The sequence below is a fragment of the Toxotes jaculatrix genome, chromosome 2 (assembly GCF_017976425.1).
Source record: "Toxotes jaculatrix isolate fToxJac2 chromosome 2, fToxJac2.pri, whole genome shotgun sequence".
NCBI classification, from domain to species: Eukaryota; Metazoa; Chordata; class Actinopteri; family Toxotidae; genus Toxotes; species Toxotes jaculatrix.
The window spans coordinates 27513007-27533043 of NC_054395.1; positions in this window are offsets into that span (position 1 = coordinate 27513007).

Here is a 20037-nt window from a genome sequence, read left to right on the forward strand (position 1 = left end):
TAATCCGTCTCTGGGTTCAACAATACATTTTTGACCTTTGCTTTGTTTGCACACAATTTGCTATCCCCAGAGTAAATGGCATTGGTTGCCTTAATGAAATTAACTGATTGGTAAAGTATTGATATGGATTTGTTTTCCAATGCAAGCATCTTTTGGCTGTGACACTATTGACATCTTAAGTGAGTTTTGATTTCTCAGTACACTGGAGGCTTTTATCTTGTCTTTGTTCACTGCTTTTTGTCTGTGTGATAGAAATACAAGACGATAGTGCAAAACGATTTGATCAGCCTTTTACAGCCGGGCAACAAAAAGACACCTTAATTTGCTTTTCTGAATGCGACGTGATTATTTGTTAAGACATTATTAGGCCATTGTGTCTAAGAGTGGAATCAATGGCGTCACTTTAGGGCATGTTCTGGGTGTGAGATTATTTCTGCCTCTGTGGGTGGTTGCATGTTTCATATTACACGTTTTCAGTTTTTATTTTAAAATCACGCATAATTTGAAGCGATTGTCTTCTCAAATCTTCAAATTAGACACGTTAATTTCCTCGTTCCTTTCATGTTTTCTCAAAGCATTGTCACCTTTTTTTGTGGCATTCATTTGGCATTTGAGTGTTTATGGTGTTGTTTTTGTCTTTATTGTTTTTTTTTTTCTGTCTGTCCTGGGTTGTCAGGAAGTATTACCCTGACAGGCTCTTTTGTTGTTGTTTCTTTAAGATTGAAAGCAGCAGTTTAAAGCCAGTCCTCAGGGGGCAGAAAAATAAGTATAATTTTGGGCCAGCAGTCATGGCTGGAGAGAGAGAGAGAGAGAGAGAGAGAGAGAGAGAGAGAGCACGACAAGCCCATAAATGTCCTTTAATGGACAATGGAATGCTACAGTATCTCCTGCTCTCCAACACAGAGCCAGTGCCTTTTATAACAATGTCCTTTATAACGATGAGGGTTTCACCATTTAGCAATGAGCGCTGAGTGTGATCTCGTGAATGCAAATAAGCAGCTATCAGCTTTTGTGATTCAGTAACAAAGACATTTGGCCTTTGTTTTCCTGTCCTGTTTCTGTGCCACTAACCCCAAACAAATGAATGTTTGCATGGTTTTGACCGCGCACACGGTGCCATGCATTGAAGGGGGGAACAATCACTCAATTGTTTTCTTTTATTCCATATTTTGTGGGACGCAAGTTGCGCTGGGAACACTGGCTAAGTGTCAGTCTTGGGCCATCAGGTTTAGCTCTGCGCAGATACAGGATTTGTTTTTTAATGCTCGGGTTTTGCGGCGACCTCTGATCATTCTCACATGTCAGCATGTTGCTTTGTGTTTTTCTCTGTCCGCATTCTCATAGTTTGTCCAGCAGGACAGTCGGTTTTTGTGTGGTTGGGCATTTGCTTTCACTGCCGGCCTGTCATCATAGAGCGATTAGATTGTTCTTGGGCATTCAATAATTAGAGTTATGCTTGCAAAGAATTGGTAAAGTAAATTTAATTATAACAATACAGATAAATGGGATTCTGCTGAGTTAAATGTTTAAGTATTTTAAGTTGATATTTGTTGCTTTATTTCATTTAAAGGCAAAAAAAAGTGCAACCACCGTGTAGGATTCAAAATTTAAACATTTAATTTTTAAATTATGACTTACTTACAGTAACCAGTGTTAGAATATTGTGCCAATTAAACTTGTTGCATAGCCAAACAAACCTATTTACAATTTTAGGGATTCCTCTGGTTTCAACAGATGGCTACGAGCAAGCCAAATATTTTCTTTGTTCTCACATGCCTTATCCTAAGAAAACAAACATGATGGAAATCTGATCTTTACACATACAAGCCATTGTTGTGTGTGTGAGTGTGTGTTTGTGTGTGTGCGTGTGGACTATGGACTTCTTTTACAATATTCGTAGGGACCGAAAACCCCAGGAGTCCACTATATTTGTGGGGTCCAACGGTTTCGTGGGGATCAAAATGCTGGATCCCATAAGTTTAAAGGGCTGTTTGAGGGTTAAGACTTGGTCTTAGGGTTCAGGTTAGAATCAGGTTTAAGCTGAGGTTATAGGATAATGGGCTAGGGAATGCATTATGTCAATGACTGGTCCTCACGACTGTAGTAAAACAAGGATGTGTGCGCATGCAGCTGCGTGTGTGTGCATAGGTCTGTGTTTACCTTGCCTGCTTTAAAAGCTTTTAATGTGCACAGATACGGCTGCTGCCAAATTCAATGGTTCAGTTCTTATGCAATGGGAAAAATATCCAATCCAGGGTGGATATGAAGCACTTAGGAAAGCAGTGCAAATAATATAGATTACTTTTGACATTCAGCATCTCCACAGTATAGTTTTGAAAACTGACATTTATGTTTTTTCATCATCTTTCCAAATTTCTATCCATAAATGGTGTGATAAAAGATTTTCACATAAAGCGTCAAGACATATTTTATTTTCATATCCTGTGCGGTTTGGGCTCATCAGGGTGATCTGAGGTACTTTCAGTTTATCTTGTCTGCATATCCTTTTCATTACTGGTGATGATTCAGTACACTGAGGGACTCGGTCAGTGCCAGACCCAGGAAATGTCCTTGTTTTCGTTTTGATATGGTGTGGAGAAAGGGGATGGTGACGGGGGCAGAGAGGGGAGATAAGATTAAGGCTCTGCTTTTTCAAGTACTAGCATTTGTTACCGTAACTAATGGGATTGCAAAGAGAGTCACTTCTGTTTTTTGTTGCTGCCAGTAAGAAGGACAAAAAAAGGGGAAAAACAAAATATGCCTTCATCCCAGGCGTTGTCTTTTTGCCTTAAATGAAATTCTCTCACTGCCACCATAATGTCCACCCAACCCCATGATCTAAGTCATAGCCTGTCCATATTTGCTGTTTGTTTGACCCCTTAGGGGCATGAACCCTGGCTGATCCTTCATGTGAGGACAAAGCTTATGTTTGCAGTGACATAATAAATGCCTGTGCAGGGAAAACAATGGCTGATGAATTCAGCGGGAGTCGGGCACAGTGGACAGCAGGGACTCGGAGACATGGCCCGAAACTTCTAGTGTCATGGAAAATTTTTAGACGAGGACCCACACCTTGGTCAAACACGCAGAGTGCTCCCAAAATGAGGGGAGCTGTCGCGTGACAGGATCAAATTGCTGCGGTTGTTTCGGAGACAGTGGCAGGGAGGGACTGAGCATGGCTTGGAACATCAGGTTATAACACTAAATGTTTACATGAAGCTTTGTGAGTGGTGGAGACAGTCAGAGACGGGGCTCTGCTCCTTGAGGAAGAAAGACGCTTTGTTTTTATAGGCTGCCTGGAATGTGTTGAGGACTGCGGACATCTGCTTTATTAGCATATGTGATTCCACCCCCAGCTATGAAACTGCTGGTGGTCTGATAATGTGTCATACTGTTACTGATATCTGTAAATACAGAGTGTGTGAATGACTTGTCTGCAAATTTATCACATGTTCATGAATGGGTTTTTAATCATGCTTAAAAAATGTTTAACCTGTGACTGAAACTGAGGAAGTAGGCTCAGTTAAATGCTCTGAATGCAAAAAGTTTTTGTTTTTTCAGTTGCACCTCACGGAGATTAGCGCCATGTGCATGAATGTGTGTCGCTGCAAAGTTTTAGTCTGGCTCTCCTGCAGCTTATTGGTGTGAAAATTCCTCAGGAGCATTCTCAGAGTCATTCTTAGGTCATTACAGATGCATCCCACCCATGCTCTCATACCGGCTCATGGATTACCATTTTCTTTGTTAGGCAAATTGCATCACTGTGGCTTAAAAAAAAAAAAAAAATCAAGCAGGGGGTATGTGGGCTTTTGTATTAATGTACAATCACTTATGGATGAGATTTATTGTTTTTTCACTGGACACTGAAGTCTGGTTTTGTTATAACATTTCATGCTTAAAATTAATTTTTAAGATTAGTTGCTGATTTGATGATTTTTTTTTTTTTTTTGTAGAACATATCATCTCAAACTCTGGGGTAGACCCACAACACAGCCTCAGGGTATTTCTTGTTACCACAACGTCGTGTCAGATGATGAATTAGTTTATGAATGATGCACCATTCTTAAAAAAAAGCTGACTGATAAAGATCCTGTGGCAAAGTCCCTTCAGACAGATATCATCTATTAAATAGACCAGGCCCGTGTAACCAAACACCTTTTAGGGAATGCACTCAATCAAGCCTATTGTTTCTGCTCACATACAGTTCCTTCTGTGAGATAAGTATGGCCTGGCCACAGAGATAACAGCAACGCCTTAAAAGCATGGATGACATGTTCACTGTCAACACCTCCGTTTGTGAGATTCTTGCTCAGTTTAATGCGCTGTCTCAGCTCAGTCAAGCAGCTGTGGAAGAAAAATAACCCTATATTTGACCATGGTGTGTGTGTGAGTGGCTCTCCACTAAGCCATTGTTCCTAATATCACATCATCCCAGACTAATATTCAGACAATTAGTCAGGATATAATGCGGTGAGCTGGTGACTGTGGTGTGATTCACTTTGCTATTTGATGAGGGCAACTTCTGAATAGGCAGCATAAATATTATGGCACGGAGGATGTGAGTCAGGACAGAGAGAATCCAGTTCACTGGGCCATTACTTGAGTTGAAAGGAAGGAGAGGAAGTCAGTTTGAAGATTTGTCACCAGAAGATCTTTCTGTTTTAGGAAAGGGGTGGGTACTGCACAGCTCAGGAATGTGGAAAAAAGACCTGAACGGTGGAAGTTTTTTTTTTTTTTCATGATGTCTCACTTGTCTAATTAGTCCCCTGATTTAAAAAAAAAAGTGACAGAGGACATTATTTTTAATTTCATATTTATTTCGTTTCATATAATTATATTAAAATAGTGATTGAAAAAGCAACATGATGCCTGGAGGAAAAAAAAAACCTAAATATGCTTTAAATATGTCTTGAACAACAGGTTTTGTCTGCTTTCAGAAAATCTGCAGAGCAACAGGTAAATCAGAAACTGACCCAGTTCTTTTGTTTTCTGTCTTCCTGCTGTCCTGATGAGGTTGACTCATTATTTCACTTCAAATCTTTTGACTGCATCTACATTCCCGCTGAAAGCTAATTTGAGGCAGTTGTCCCACCAGACACTGATCGCTGGTGGTGGGAGGCTGATATATCCATCTGCGCCTGTGAAGGGGCGCTAATCCTTGACAACTGTGCCCCTCTGGCACCATATCCGTTGCACTGCTGGTTGTGTGATACAATAGGCTCCCCTCCTTTGTCCTTGAAATTGTTTTAATTAGCCCCACGGTGGGGGCTGGGGTGGCAAACATAAGGCTGACTCAATGGGACTGATAAAATCACAGGAGCGTGATACTACAGACTTGGGGATGACAGACACGTGTTTGAAGCAGACGATCAGTAATAAAAACAGATAAAAGTGACGCATCAGCCGTCAGCGCAGCCTTTTTTGAATAACAATGAATGAGTCAAATTAACCTTGGACATCAGGATCACTTCAAATATCCCTAAATTTGAATCCATAAAGTTCTGGTATCCAGCACAGCAGAATATGTTTAAATAAGTGTTTATTCATAAGAATTTAATTATTCAGAACTTTGATGGACTGATTGACCTAATAGAAGGCAAAGTCCTGTTTTGTTATTCCAGTAGTTGTGTGTGTGTGAACGTGCATGTGTAGGGTTAGATAAGCCACAGCCACATGCAATTGCTTGTCCAGTCGCAGCATGGTTCACTTGGACCTCCCAGCAGTCAGCCAGCCCTGCCAACAAGAGGTGACAAGAAGCCAGGTCGTTACGTGATCCGAGAGGATCATGTGACTTCTAAAACGCCACTTTAATCCAATATCCGTGTCTGTTGTGCAGGTCAGTGTCTTTTGGAAAGTTAATTCAAGGAGTCTCTGTGGAATGTCAGTCCAAACCTGAGCTTCGGTTTTTGATACCTGGTTGAAATAGCTGTAATTTAGAGGTACGTTTTTTTTTTTTAAACAGCGATACAGTAACTCTCCATGGATGAAAAAACTGAGGCAAAAACTTACTTTGGCCTTTTATGTAAATGCTCTCACCCCCTTCCAAATTCAGCTCTCCCGAGTCAAATACACCCATCCCCCCCCTCATGTTGTCCTCCTCTCCCTGCCCCATGGGAGGAGGGGTGGTGGTAGAGAGAGAGAGAGAGAGATCCCAAACCATCTGAATCCCTTTTAACTAAGTGGCCAGAGAGGAGTAAGGGCAATTATTCCACCATGATGCATTCCTTTTCAAAAGAGGATACCACCACTGTTCAACACATGGAATGCAAGCTGTGTTATGGGCACTGAAGGCATGTCACATCCTCCCACTGCTCACGAAAAACTAGTGATGTACATGAGAAACAGCAAAACAGGTGCTTAAGAAGGAATTAAGTGCCGCATGCACAGTGGGAAAGACAGTATAGGCAGATATATTAAGTAAAAGTGACATTTGTACACTATAGAAATAATTAATTACAAGTGAATGTCCTGCATTCAGGGTTAAGGCACCGGGGTGAAATGTAGGGGAATAGAAGTACAAAGAGAAGGAAGGAAGGAAAAAAATCCATTTCTAAACAGAATGTACCCTGACAGATTTTTCACTGCGTGTTCAGAGGATCTGATCTGATCTGATCAGAAGGTCTGACAATCGGATCTCAAACTGCGTCTTTGAGGTTTGATTATGTGGCTCTGGTGTTGTAGGTCAGTTTCCTTGCACTGTAATTAAACCCAGTCTAAATGATTTTTTTTTTTTTTAAATGCAGCTGTGGGGACATTTAGTTGCAGAAGCCTACAATTAACAAAGATTAATAACGGTGTGCTGTGATGAAGCCCCCTCCTCACACACTGGGTCCCTCGGGCAAAAGTTCTCAGAGAAAAAAGCGTTTGTTTGTTTTCACCCTTCACAGTTACTGATGCTGATTATAAGAAACTGGAGACGTTGCATTCTTGGAGTTTGAAGTGGCCTTTTTTCCCCTCCTGACACCTTTCATCATCAGTTCATTGAAAATGGAAGAAAAGAAGACACATTGGACAATAATCAGGACATGCACTCTGAAGGCACTTTTGAATGTTCTCAGGCGTGAGAATGATGTGCTTGGTTTTGCCCCTTGTGTATTTGCGTAGTCTGTCCTCTTCATACATGTTTATAATCTATGAGTTTGTCATCCTGATTGTCCATATTGTAAATCTGCCTGTTCTGTGCTCTATTATTACACATGCATGCATGTTCGTCCTCAAAGAAGGATCCCTCGTTGCAAGTTTTTTGGCAAAAACATGATTTTTATAGCTGTGTGGCCTCGGTCCCCATGTCCCACCTGTAGCCTGTGCAGTATTGATTGCTCCAGACAGCCTTGCAAGGTCCTCTCCTTCAGTGGTGTTTAATGGAGCTCATCGTCCCCTACCAATTCTCTCACCATTTCCCCTGAAACTGGACACTTCTGCCCATGTTTCATCCAACAGCACCTTTTTTAGGAAGCGACTGGAGCATGGAGTGAGAGCTTTAACACTTCTTTCAAAGAGTAAGACAATGAGCGCAAGACAAATTTCCAGCCGAGCAGCTGTGTGGCGGAAAACACTTGCCTTTGTCCAGTTCTTCCCACAGTCACATAGGGGCTGTCATATGCTCTGCATTTGTTTGACTGTTTTAGATGGGTTTTTGAATGCTTGTGGGGTGGAACCAAACACATTCTTATGTGTGTGAAAGTCAAAAGGTATAAAGACAGATGTAGCATTGCTCTGTGATTACTGGGCTGTAATATTAGAAACCAAATCAGGTTTCAGATTTCTGTCCTCACATGAGCACCTATGCTTTTTTAAGCTTAGCTTAGCACAAAGACTGGAAACAGGGGGAAGCAGCTAGCATCACTTTGTCCAGAGGTCACAAAAGCGTAGAACAACAAGTTGCACTTCAGTTTTTATGCAGATTAAAGTGTTACTGCTAGACAAACCCAAACTCGCTATAACCTGCTGAAGCTTGAGATTTCTGTAGCCTGCATCTCATACCAAACTTCACAGTGTCTGTGTCGTGTTAGCAGGCAGATTTTATGCGCTGACACACAAACAGCAGCCAGCTGAATGTGTCTGTGTGATAAGTCCAGCCCGAGCCTTTCATCCCCTGGACTGGACGGAGACACAGACAGGTCAGGGTTAATGACAGGCTGTCATTGCACCTTTAATGTACAATGTGTTGAGTAAAGGCCGTTTACTCATCCAGATATGGATAATGGTTTTCCACTGAAAAGAAATAAGTCAAATCATTACGTGACAGGATTGTAATAATCGAATGTTAATGAAAACCCACTCATTCCGTAAATATTTTCTCTGGTTTATAGAACGATTGAAACTGTGCGTTTGTCAAAATGAGTCTGATTTCTAATGAATTTATTTCCCAGCCCGCGCCATCAGGGTGAGTTCAAATTCCATATCTGTGTAACCTACCTCTCTCCCCTGCCCTGCCCTCCCCACGAAGAAACAGAGTATGAACATTTCCTTTAGAAAAGTCTGACTGTAATGGAATACTTGTTAAAAAGAGAAGAATGTGCTTTAATTTGTCAAGGGGATCTGAGCTGACAACTTTGGTAAAGTCCACTATAACAACCTTCGAGGGCCCCTGACCTAGGGAGGGAGTGACCCCTGACCTTATTTGGGCCTCTTTTATGAGGACTTTTTTTGGCTCCGGCCAGATGGCTAAACTATCAAAGGGTTTTTTTATGAGAAAAATCTGCAGGCAAGAGCGGAGTAGTATATTTATCTCATTGTGTGGAGGGCGAAGCCTCTGTAACTTCCGATTAGGTGAGTCAAGAAAGAAGAGGCTACACACAGAGTGTGTGTGTGTGTGTGTGTGTATGTGTGTGTGTGTGTGTGTGTGTGTGTGTGTGTGTGTGTGTGTGTGTGTGATTTATAATTTTTATCCAAAAGAAATTAGTTCTTTTTCAGCAATATTATCAGCTTCATCCTAACGTTTCAGGAATGGAAGCTGTTTCATTGAACCATCTCCATACTTTCTCTCGTTCAGCTTTTGTTTTTTTCATATTTATCTCAAACACAACCTTGAGAGCTACACATAATGGTTTGTATTAGCTATCATCAAAAAATGTTTTCTTCCTGTCTCCATTGTCAGTAGCTTTCTATCAACTTAGTCCTCCATCCCAGGCTAATGCTAGCAGCAGCGTCAGACAAGGGAAAAAAATATTGATTTTATGTCTTTGCAACTCATAAGCAGCTGCTTGTCAATGGTGGCAATAGTAAGACAGTAAAATGAAATGAACGGCCTGCTGTTGAATGGGGTTGCTAGTTTTCTATTTTCAAACAAAAGCTGTGATTTTTACAAGTAACGTAAAACCAGTGTTTGAAAGGATTTTATAAACGCTACCCTGAAACTGATGTGACAGTTGCCGGAGATCACAGATGAGTGCAAATCAGTGGAATTTGTGTGTTTGGGAAAGGGAAGAGTTGTGTGTCCCAGGGTCACTATAACTCGCCCTGCTCACATCACTCATGTGGCGTCTTTATGAGCGATGGCCTGTTTTGTTGGATTAGGTTTCTGGGGAAGCATTTAGGGGCTGGTCTACGAGTACAGCAATACACAAGCAGATTCAAAATCCCACTAACTTTTTGATGTGCATGTAGTCTAGTGCGTGTTTGTGCGCATATTTGCATGACTTTAAGAGTTAATGACAACAAAGCTACTCTATCTGTGCAGTCGCACCGGTGAAAACCCCGCTCAGCAGGAAGCAGGTTCTATATGCACAAGAATATTCACACAGCTGTTGTAATCATTACCTGTTTGTTGTTCACCTCAGAAACCAACTCCTCTTCTCCCTCTGAGCCCACTCATCACGGGTCTTTTGACTTCTGTATGAACAGGAGAAAGATAATTTCCAGAGATGTATTCCACATGAGTTGGAAGAGCATTCACGGGAGTTTCAAAGTTATTGATGTGCCACCTTTATCATATACATGCGTATAATAGATTCAAAGGAATCATTTGGTTTTTCACATTCTGTGCAAAACTTTAACTTTAATGTCAAACTTTGCGATGTTTTGATATTTGAAACCGTCCATAATTATTATCTGATGCAAAGAAGAGACATCGATCAATCATTCAGGGACATTTGAAGCTTCAAAACTAGTATCTAACCCTTCACAAGTGGGGTAACCGAAGCGGTCGTCGGCCCGGCTTGTTTTAATGTGGCCATTCCTTCCCTTGATTGCCCTCAGAGGTCGAGCAAGATCTGAAGTCACTGGAAGCAGTTAAAATAATAGGAGCTGACCATGTGTTTGAGGTTATGAGAAGGGAAGGGACCGCCCCCTTACACAAGAGCCAAAACAGTCACAGTGGAGACTGCTGCAGTTTACCTCCACGTTATTAGATCATAGAGAATGTAAGGTGATAAAACATCAGGTATGAGGATTCTCATCAGTTATACTTTGGGTATTATTTTGACTGTTTTCTCTCCTTTGATGTTGGTTGCCATCATTAACAGGGAGTGTGCAACTCATTTTGATCTGCTGTCTCAGAGTCCGATGTTTGTTTCCATCAAAAATCCACATGATGTCATTTTAAAGGAAACATCCTACAGATCAGATCAAATCTGGAAAATAAACTGAATAAATAACTGCAAAGTGAAGTCAGTCAATCAAGACAGAAAAAAGCTCTGGGAGATGTTTTTGCCAAAAAACTTGCAAAGAGGGATCCTTCTTTGAGCTGGGATTTGTACAAACTACGAAAATTATTTAATTTTTCATATCTTCCACAACTCAATTAGAAATGCTGTTGTTAAAGTCTGTACAAACTGCCTGTTTACCTTCCCCCTGCAGGGCAACAGCTCAGCACATGTAGTCGCACATGCGCGCACCCCCCCCCCCTTTCAAAAATACTCACTGGCACCACATGTACATACACTCCAGATAGCTGTCTCCACCCATGTTCATTCACAAAGAGAATCGTGGTGCAGGGGGCGGAGCGAGTGCTCGCCTGAAAATTTGTATGAGTCACTGAAAGACCACAACAGGCGCCTGCTGTGTGCTGCAGGGAAAGTCGCTTGTTTGTCTCACTCATGTTGTTATTGTGAAATTTCACTACAGATCCTCAAACTTCTAAACTAAATGTTTTTCATCAACATGATCGTCGCTGTGGTTCCCTTTATGAGCACTTTGCTCCGTGCCATCTTAACTTCACAGTTTGGTTTGTGTGTCTTGGAAATGAGCTAGAACCAGAATTATGAGGGGGATCCTTCACCTTAAGATGTGTGTGTGTGTGTGTGTGTTTTCTTTTTTCAGTTTCACTGTTAAATCTCCTAAAGTTTAGAACACAAAGACCCCTCAGCGCTGGCCAGCCCACCCTGCAGATGGCCAGAGGATCAGAGGCTGTCAGCACGCTTAAACGAGCCAAGAGTCGAGGCTTCAGCCCTGCGGGGGAGGACAGAGCGTGAATGGGGTATTTCCACCAAACTCTATAGCCCCCCACTGGGCATTTGTAAAATGATTTGTGGCAAATTTGTTTAATCAATATGGATGTGGGGGTTTGGATACCCTCCTCACACAGAAGTCTTTCTTTCCCCTTTTTTTCTTTCTTGTAAATGCACCAGTGGCCACTATGTACAAAGAAAACTCACGGCCAAATCAGGTTTTTGTTTGTCTCTGTGTGTGAGTGTGAGCACACACTCAGGGGGACGCATACCTGAGACGAAAGAAGTTATTGATCAGCGGAGGACTTGCCAAACAGCACATGGATTCAGACAAGTCATACAAGTTTGGACACTTCATAATTAAGACTTGTTCTTTACATCTATTGCATGTCTGTTCACCCTGGAAGAAGGTTCCTCTGTTTTTTGAGGGGGAGTCTAAAGTTGGACGAACAAACAAACAAACAAAAAGTAAAAATCTCAGGCCTTTATGTGTGAATGCAGTCTTCTTCTCCCTCCATTCACGGTAGCTTTGCAGACAGGCAGGTGGCTTCAATCCAATTCCACCATGGCCGCTGTCCGTGAGGAATCAAAGGACAAAGACACTATAGGGCTTTCTCCTTTTTGTCCAGCTTGTGATTTACAGTTGTGCCTCCCATAAACTGAACCACCTTCTCTCTCACACACATACTTGCCTAAAGTTTTGCTCGGTTTTCTCTGGTCAGAGAGGAGATTGAGGTTACTGTGGTCTTCACATGACATGAATGAATTATTTCAGTGACTTTTTCAGTCGAAAATCAGAGCATCTAGGACATTATGGCATTTCTGACAACTAAATAGTCTAAACTGACCCATAAACCCACATATGCTGACTCACATAGTCTCACACACAAGCCCTGCTCCTTGTTGCCATGTAGTCTGTGCTGTAAACTAAAAGCACAAGGCAAAAGAAAGTTCCGGGGGTGTACATATTGTGGCTCCGCATAACTTCCTGGTTGCTATGCTCAGTTATAATTTGCAGCTTATCCAGCTGGCTGTTTCTGGCTCTTCCTCTGGAATTGTTTGCCATCACAAACCCTGCACGGCACATAAGAACATTTGTCACACACTTTTCAAGCCCATTGAGTTGAATAACACCGACAGGCCCTCACGTGTCTTTTCCCCTCTCTTACTTCCTATCAAAACTACGCTACCAGAGCTTTGCACATCACAGTTCCTGGACAGATGTTGGCAGAATTCCTAATTTCATTCTCATTCTCTCAGCCTGTCAGTTTTGAAAGGGGGAAGCAGGACAGAAAATAATCGGCAGAACATCCTATAAGTCTGAATGTGGGGGCAGCAGATGTGGGTGTGGAGGGGGCTGCCACTGGGCCTCCCCAAGGCCCATCTGACCATTGTTCAGCAGAGAAGCCATTTCTGTGGTTGCTATAACAACCATAATACACTCTTATCCATGTCCCTGCACAACACTCATGGTAGTATGAGCTCTGATTCTTTCAGCCTAATTGACGAGAGGAAGCAATAACATAAACAAGTCCTTTTAATGATTTTTCTTTTATGATAAAAAAAAAATTACAAATCTGTACCTTTCATATTAAACATCACAAGACCAACGAGAAAACGTAACCACAGGAGCACAAAGTAACAAGAACTCCGTGATATTTTACTCATCTCATAGGAAATGTGCACAGATTTTAAGTGCCTGTGAGTGAATGAGGTTGAATACAGTAGGCAGAGGCTGTGGGGATTAAGAGTTTCTTTCAGCAGTCACAGAAGGCAGTCAATACCTCTGAGGTCAGCCGCTGTCTTTGTCAATGGCTGCTGTAAACCTACAATGAAGAGACTGAAAACCCACCAGGTGTCTTATGGTCTTTGAGCCCCACAAGAACGACCACATTCACTGTCAAGTGCTTTATGCTGCGTGTTTCCTTTGTGTCCGGGGACGTTTTTCTCCTATAACACCCAAGGGCACTTTTGAGTCTTTTGCTAATGCTAAACTGACCATTTCCAAACTGCATTAAAACTATTTCCCTCATTATTCTGTTTGTGCTTTGTCTAATACCTGTTGCCACTTGTGTGAGTGACCTAAGAGTCAGATGTTTAATCAGAAAAACAAAAATTTCAAAGTGTCTGACAATGTATTTAGATCATGGAACATGAAGAATGAATACTTTAATGTGCTTTATTATTAATTTTCTGCTCATCATTCAAAGACATTTTTTTGTTTGTAGATAAATTTTGATCTGAAAATGATCAGCAACGTTTTTTGCTTTGTGGCAAATGCAGAAGCCGAGCGTGCGTGTGCATATGTCGATGGGCGTGTCAGCGTGAGAGCATGTTAACATGGGTGTGTTACAGTCAGTCATCAACGTTTCATCAGCATCATACTTTTTGCTCCGGTCACTTTGCCATCTGGGTGCGCTTTCCACAAAACTTAATCCATCACTGTGAATGAGCATAACATGTGTCCTGCTGCACCATAAACCAACTTTGTTCTGTTTGTTTAAAAAAAAAAAAAATACAAAATCAGTTCACAGTTTATATAATTTACATTAAAGTTTTACATTGGTGTTTTCTGAGGGGCCATTCATTCATTCATTTTCCTGAGTCAGATTGTTTTTAATTTATCTCTGAAACGACAGAAACATTCAAACTGATTCTTTCACTTTGATGCATTTTGACTTTTTTTATTTTTAGTATTATTTTTTTGCCCTTCAACTGAAATTAACACATGGAAATGACCAAAACAGGAGCTGGCAGTGTGCTATTGTGTAACCGTTGCGTTCCTCATAAGCTAATTAGAAGTGAGAGAGGGCCGGTGTCCTGCAGCCCCCTCTGCTCAGCACTTCCCACCCTGTAAATGTTTATGACCCTGGCCCAGATTGAATCTCAGATTTGAAGGATTGGCCCCCCTGTTGACTCACAGCTTGATGGTGACTGCTAAGCTCTCTCTATCTCTTTGTTTATTGTGTCTCAAATTCTTCAGGTTTGACCTCTTCTTCCCCAAAACTGCAGTTCCTTTTGACAAACAGATAGAAACATGTGAATTAATAGCAGTTAAAGGAGCTGTGGGTCATTCTCCCCTTAAAACATTTGTGACAGTGACATATCGCGTGTTGTGCTTCATTTTCTCTGTAATGTGTGACTTCTGCTCTCCCGGCTTGTTATTGCTCAGATTCATCTTACTGGCTGATTAGAAGTGAGAGTGAGAAGTGGGCACAGTGGATTTCTCTTCATACACTGAGTCCTTGTCCCCACCCCACCCCCACCACCACCACCATCACCACCACCACCCCAACACTCTATTGTTTATTGATGGAGGCAGTTGTCATAGTCATGCAATAACAAAAGCCTGACTATTGCCGTGTTTACCTCTGCACAGGAACCACTGGGCAATTCTCCATTAAATTACAGCCATGTGTGGGCCACTGATCTCTCCCCTCACCCGCCAGCTCCTGCACCAGGAGACACACATACTCACACAGATCACACACTCAGGGTAGAGTAGGATATTAGACTGTTACCATCACCATAAACCAAGATCTGAAAATAAATAAATCACTAAAAATCCACACGGTCACCGTCACCGTCTGTGAGAAAATGTCACAAAACTCTGGTAAATAATCAGCAGTTACAATAATCTGGAAGAGAATTATTGTCCAAAACTAAATTCAAAGAATTCATGACCAGAGCTGAAGTTGTTTGTGGAATGCTGTGGCACGTAATTTCCTTCAGCCCCAACCCCCAACCTTTTCAGCCAACAGTGTGAGACAAATAAGCAGTCATCTTGTTATCTCCAAAGACACAGATCTAGTTTAAAGACAGAGTCATTTATACTTCCTGTTTCACCCAGGTGTCACAACCATTTCCAGTTAAACTCTTAACATGCAAATGCTTCTTTTGAATGTGATTTTGTGTTTTGCTGAATTTTGTTAGTCACATTTTTCAGTCAAATGTCTCCTTCAGACATGTTTTAAGACACCAAAAAAAAAAAAAAAAAAAACAACTAAAAAAAAACAAAACAGATTTGTGTTTGTGGTTGGGTTGGTTTAATACAAAAAGTTAAACTACTCATTAAAAATTCTCAAAATTACATCAGCTCCTTCTTCCTCATTGAAAAATTCTAACTCTATGAACATGCAAACTTTTTTTTTGTTCTTTGTGATGATTTCAATTCACAAAATCCTGCTAATACGATTAAATCATTAAATTCACAGGTAAGGTGAGCGCAGGGAAACTTGTCAATGTGAAAACAGCCTTTTACTGGGAGGAAGACTTTAAAAATGTAATCTTAAATAGATTCAGTTATATACATGATGTGTTTGTGCATCTCTGTGGTCAGTTGACCAGTAGGTCTATGTGGCATCCAGTATGACTCATATGTGTAATCCTTTTCAAAACAGCGACATTCAATGGGGGCAAAACAATATTGGTACAGCATACAAACATCCAATACCTTTCACCTCACTGCCCTCAGTCTCTATTCTAGGCTGATGTTACCAAACAAAAGACTAAATACATGTGTTCATGAAAAGGAGGACGTTTGAAAGGGTGTTTGCTGATCAATAATGAAAACAGTCTGACACTATAGTAATCACCGTGAGCCTCCCAACTTGTATTTGCTAGATAATGCCATGTTTAGATGATTGTGCAATCGCTGAAAACAAAGGGTGGAAGGGAAAATTACTGAACAGTCTTAGCAGTACTCTCATAGAAAAAAACGGTGCATTGATTGCCTAAAAGCAAAGCTTATGTTGTGATATGACTAATATGAATGGAAAAAATAATAATAAATACAGGGTCTAGGTTGTCCAAGTAACAATAAAAGGTCACCCAGACTGTTTTCATTTGTGCTTTCCTGTCCTCAGCATTACTTACCCTTTCCATGGGAATCAAGTCTTGCATGAAAAAAAAAGAGAAACTTTTCCCTTTGTCCTTTGTGCGAGTTTAATGATGTTATTTATGACTGCAAGGGAGGAAATGTTTTAAGGGGCACCTGAAGAAAACCAACAGAGGATAAAATAATAAAACAGGATCTAGGAAACACACTCAGAAGAAATCCTGATGTCAGTGAGCAAGAAACTGGTCAACCATTAAAAGACCATTTGTGGTGTCCCACTGCTGAGGAGAACACATCTGAAATGGTGAGAAATGAACCCACCGGCTGTGTTTTCTTTTCTTTACATAGAAATATGCAACTTTTCATTGTGTTTCTCCAGTAGTCAGTTAATTATTTGCAACCTAACACTTGTCATGAGTGTTATTCAATTCAAAGAGGCTCAGGATTATATTGAAAAGTCACTGAGAATATTGAAAGAGTGTTTCCTGGTGCATTTGTCACAAATAGTCACAAACCATTTCAAAAGTATTTGTTTTTCTTTCAGAAGGATTCAGAAATGCTTGAAGACATATAAAAATACTCTGGTTTGAATAAGAGTTTGTCCCTGATGTGGTTTATCCACAAAAATGCAATAAACTGGAGGAAGGCATATGCACTGCTTCTCTGTCTTTGAAAAATACACAATGAAATAGGTCCTATTAGAAAAGTCCACTGTCAGTGTTTGTGCAGGTATAAGATTCGTAAGCTTGCACATTACAAACCACCGGCAGTGTCACAAAATCATAGTATTACATCTAAACCTCACATTTAAGGCAACAACAGAGAATATAGTCCTTCATAAGCAGGTCAATGTGAAAACAATGTAGAAACACAGAATTTTGCACAGTGATGGTCAAACATCCAAATGATTTAACAATAAGCAAAATCCATTTTTTGAGAAAACGTGGACTTTAACTTGTTTTAATTTGGCTAAATCTACTTAATCTGTGTTCTCACAGGAAAAGTAAAGCTGACACTTTTCATTAAAAAATTGTGCTTGTTTTAACAACAGCACTGATTATCACACCGACGTGAAATAGCTCCTCTTCCCAAGTTGGTCTGTGCCTTTCATCTTTTACTGAGTCCTAAAAAACACATGTTCAATTCACAATTCCTCAGCAAGTGTCGGGCTGTTATTGTTTGTCCACTGCAAGGTCATCGTAAAGCTCGGCAAATGACACATCTGCGAAACTTTACGTCTCTGCATCTCGCAGCATTCTCTGTGTAAACCCCAGAAAGAATCAGTGATTGGTCGGGATATAGAAAATACTCTGTGAATAGTAACTGCCCCAAGGCTGTTTTCCAGCTGCCCTGTTGGCCATTTATGAGTTCTTTCATGTTTGACCAATGTAGATTCACTATTGTCAGATACATGGTCTGGTCAAGGACACGGTATTACGTTTGCGTTCTGTGCTCACTGCAACATGCCACTTCAGCAGTTGTTGTTTCTCTTTTCGCAAAAAAAAAAAAAAAGACATAACTGACATTGACCAGCACAAAATGATCACAATGGGTCACTTTAACAAAGGGTAGAGAAAAAGCCAAGGAAGCAGTGGTTTATGGTGCAGTGCTTTTCACAGAGTACAGAGCAGCAAGATGGATTTCTATTCTTTCATATAATCACTTTCTTCTTTTCTTCACAGATTATGTTCCAAGGTAAAAACAGATTTGTTTGTTTCATATTTCAGCTTTACTGTTATTATTTCATTTTCAAAACAGAGATGGGTCATACAGCTGACATCCCTCTAGTTCCCGCAACTACAGTTTTTATGACTGCGCGCAGTTTGAGTTGTTTAGATTGAACGTGGAAGAAACAGCGTATTCAAGCATAGTTTCTTATTGGGGCAATAAACCGTCTAGACAGAACTCCCCTCTTTTTCACCTTCAGCCAGGCCCTTAAAGGGCATTTGTTTATCTGAATATATTGGCTTGTCTTTGTCTCACACTTATCAGCTGTGGGATTATATAACACATGCTGAGGCATTTTAGACTGAAACAGATCCATAAAAAGGCCATTATCATGTATAATGTAAAGTTAGTTAGAAATTGCACATTACACTTTATTTCAGTTAAGTCACGTCTAAAATTAACCTCAGCTAATGTATGAATTACTTATTCCTGTAAAAAAAAACTAAAAGATATTCAGTTTGAAATAGTATGCAAGTGAGAGAAAATAAGATTCTCACATTTGAAAAGCTATAACCAGCCAGTAATTATATTTTTACTATTATAAGTGACATCAACAGTGAAATGATTACCAATCTTTGGTCCATCAACAGATCGATCAATAGTCTTCAACTGTTTTGTTCATCACCTTTATATTGTTTTGTTTTTATGTCTTTATTTTTATTTAATGTTTGTGTCTAAAACTTAATGTCTAAGTTTAAATGCACTTTGAATTGTGAATTGTGTTGTATGAATAAGTTCGCCTTGTCTTAAAAGACTAATTCTATCAGCATTATTGTGAAAGGAAAGCTTTCTGTGTCTATTTTTCCTCCACGAACAGTTTAATTGTTTACTCTCTGAAACCCAGGATGAGTTTTATATATAATATAATTCTTGTCGTATCACAGCGTCTCATTAGGATTTTTTTCTGTCCCAAATAGACTTTTCCCACACTTCAGTGATCTCAGCTGACCCCTCAGTGTGGTATGCCCTTGGTGTGTCACATTCCAAAAAAAAAAAAAAAAAAATCCTGAGAGAATATATATACCAGGTGTAATGTTTTTAAACCAGCCAAGTGAACAGGGTTGAGTTGAGTGACACAGAGCCAGTATTGTGGCTCTGTGTGATTTCTACTCTGTCAGGACATGTAATGTTGGGTTATTCATTAGCTCATAATCCATTCACTTGTTCTATTGCATCTGTCTAAAGCAGCTTTTTGATTATGGAGTTCACTATAAACATGCAGGGGGCGATCACAGTGTGTGGTTTCTAATAAAGGTTTTCCCCTTGTGTGATGTGCAGTGAACTTCCTAGAATGTTTTTGGAACACGAACTATGCCCACAAGGTGACTGTTAATGAGAAGCAGAGCTAACAACATCATTCCAGCATCTTCTTCATTCCAACACAAACACTATTTGTTTCCCATTAAGCCAGTGTTGCACCAGCACCAAAACGTTTAATGACATTTAGGTGACATTTGTCACATTTTCAGAAATAACTATATATTTTGGGGCGTTAGGACTCAGCAGACCGACATGTACGGAGCACTGGACAAACTATGCGACAAATTCAGCCTCATTAATAAATAATGCACCACTGCAAATTGATAATCTGTTGGCATCATCTCAGGCACGGGTGAACCCAAGTTACTGCAAAAAAACTTTCCCAAAAGCCACCAGTGTAGGAGCTTATTACTGTTTGCATTAGCCTGAACATTCACATTAGTTTGGTGAGATCTGTCTACAAAACTAAAGGATTCATTTTTGAACAGAAACATAAGAATTCAAGTGAGAAACTGCAACTTCTAGTCACAATAACCATCAAAAAAAGTTGTTGATGTTTTGGCTTCTTATCCCTTACAAATTACATACTACTTCTATAATGTCTGAAATGTCTTCTATAAAAATACATATGTCAGTCCCAAAAAAACCCATGTACAAAGAGAGTTAATGTGTGTGTGTGCCAGTGTGTGTGTGTGTGTGTACCCTTCCATTGCTGCACAGTCCATGCACAAAACTGCATTAACTTTTGACTGTATTTGGAAGAACTTAGATGAACATTTATAGCCATGCCACAAAAAACAGAGATCTCATGATATTTGTCAG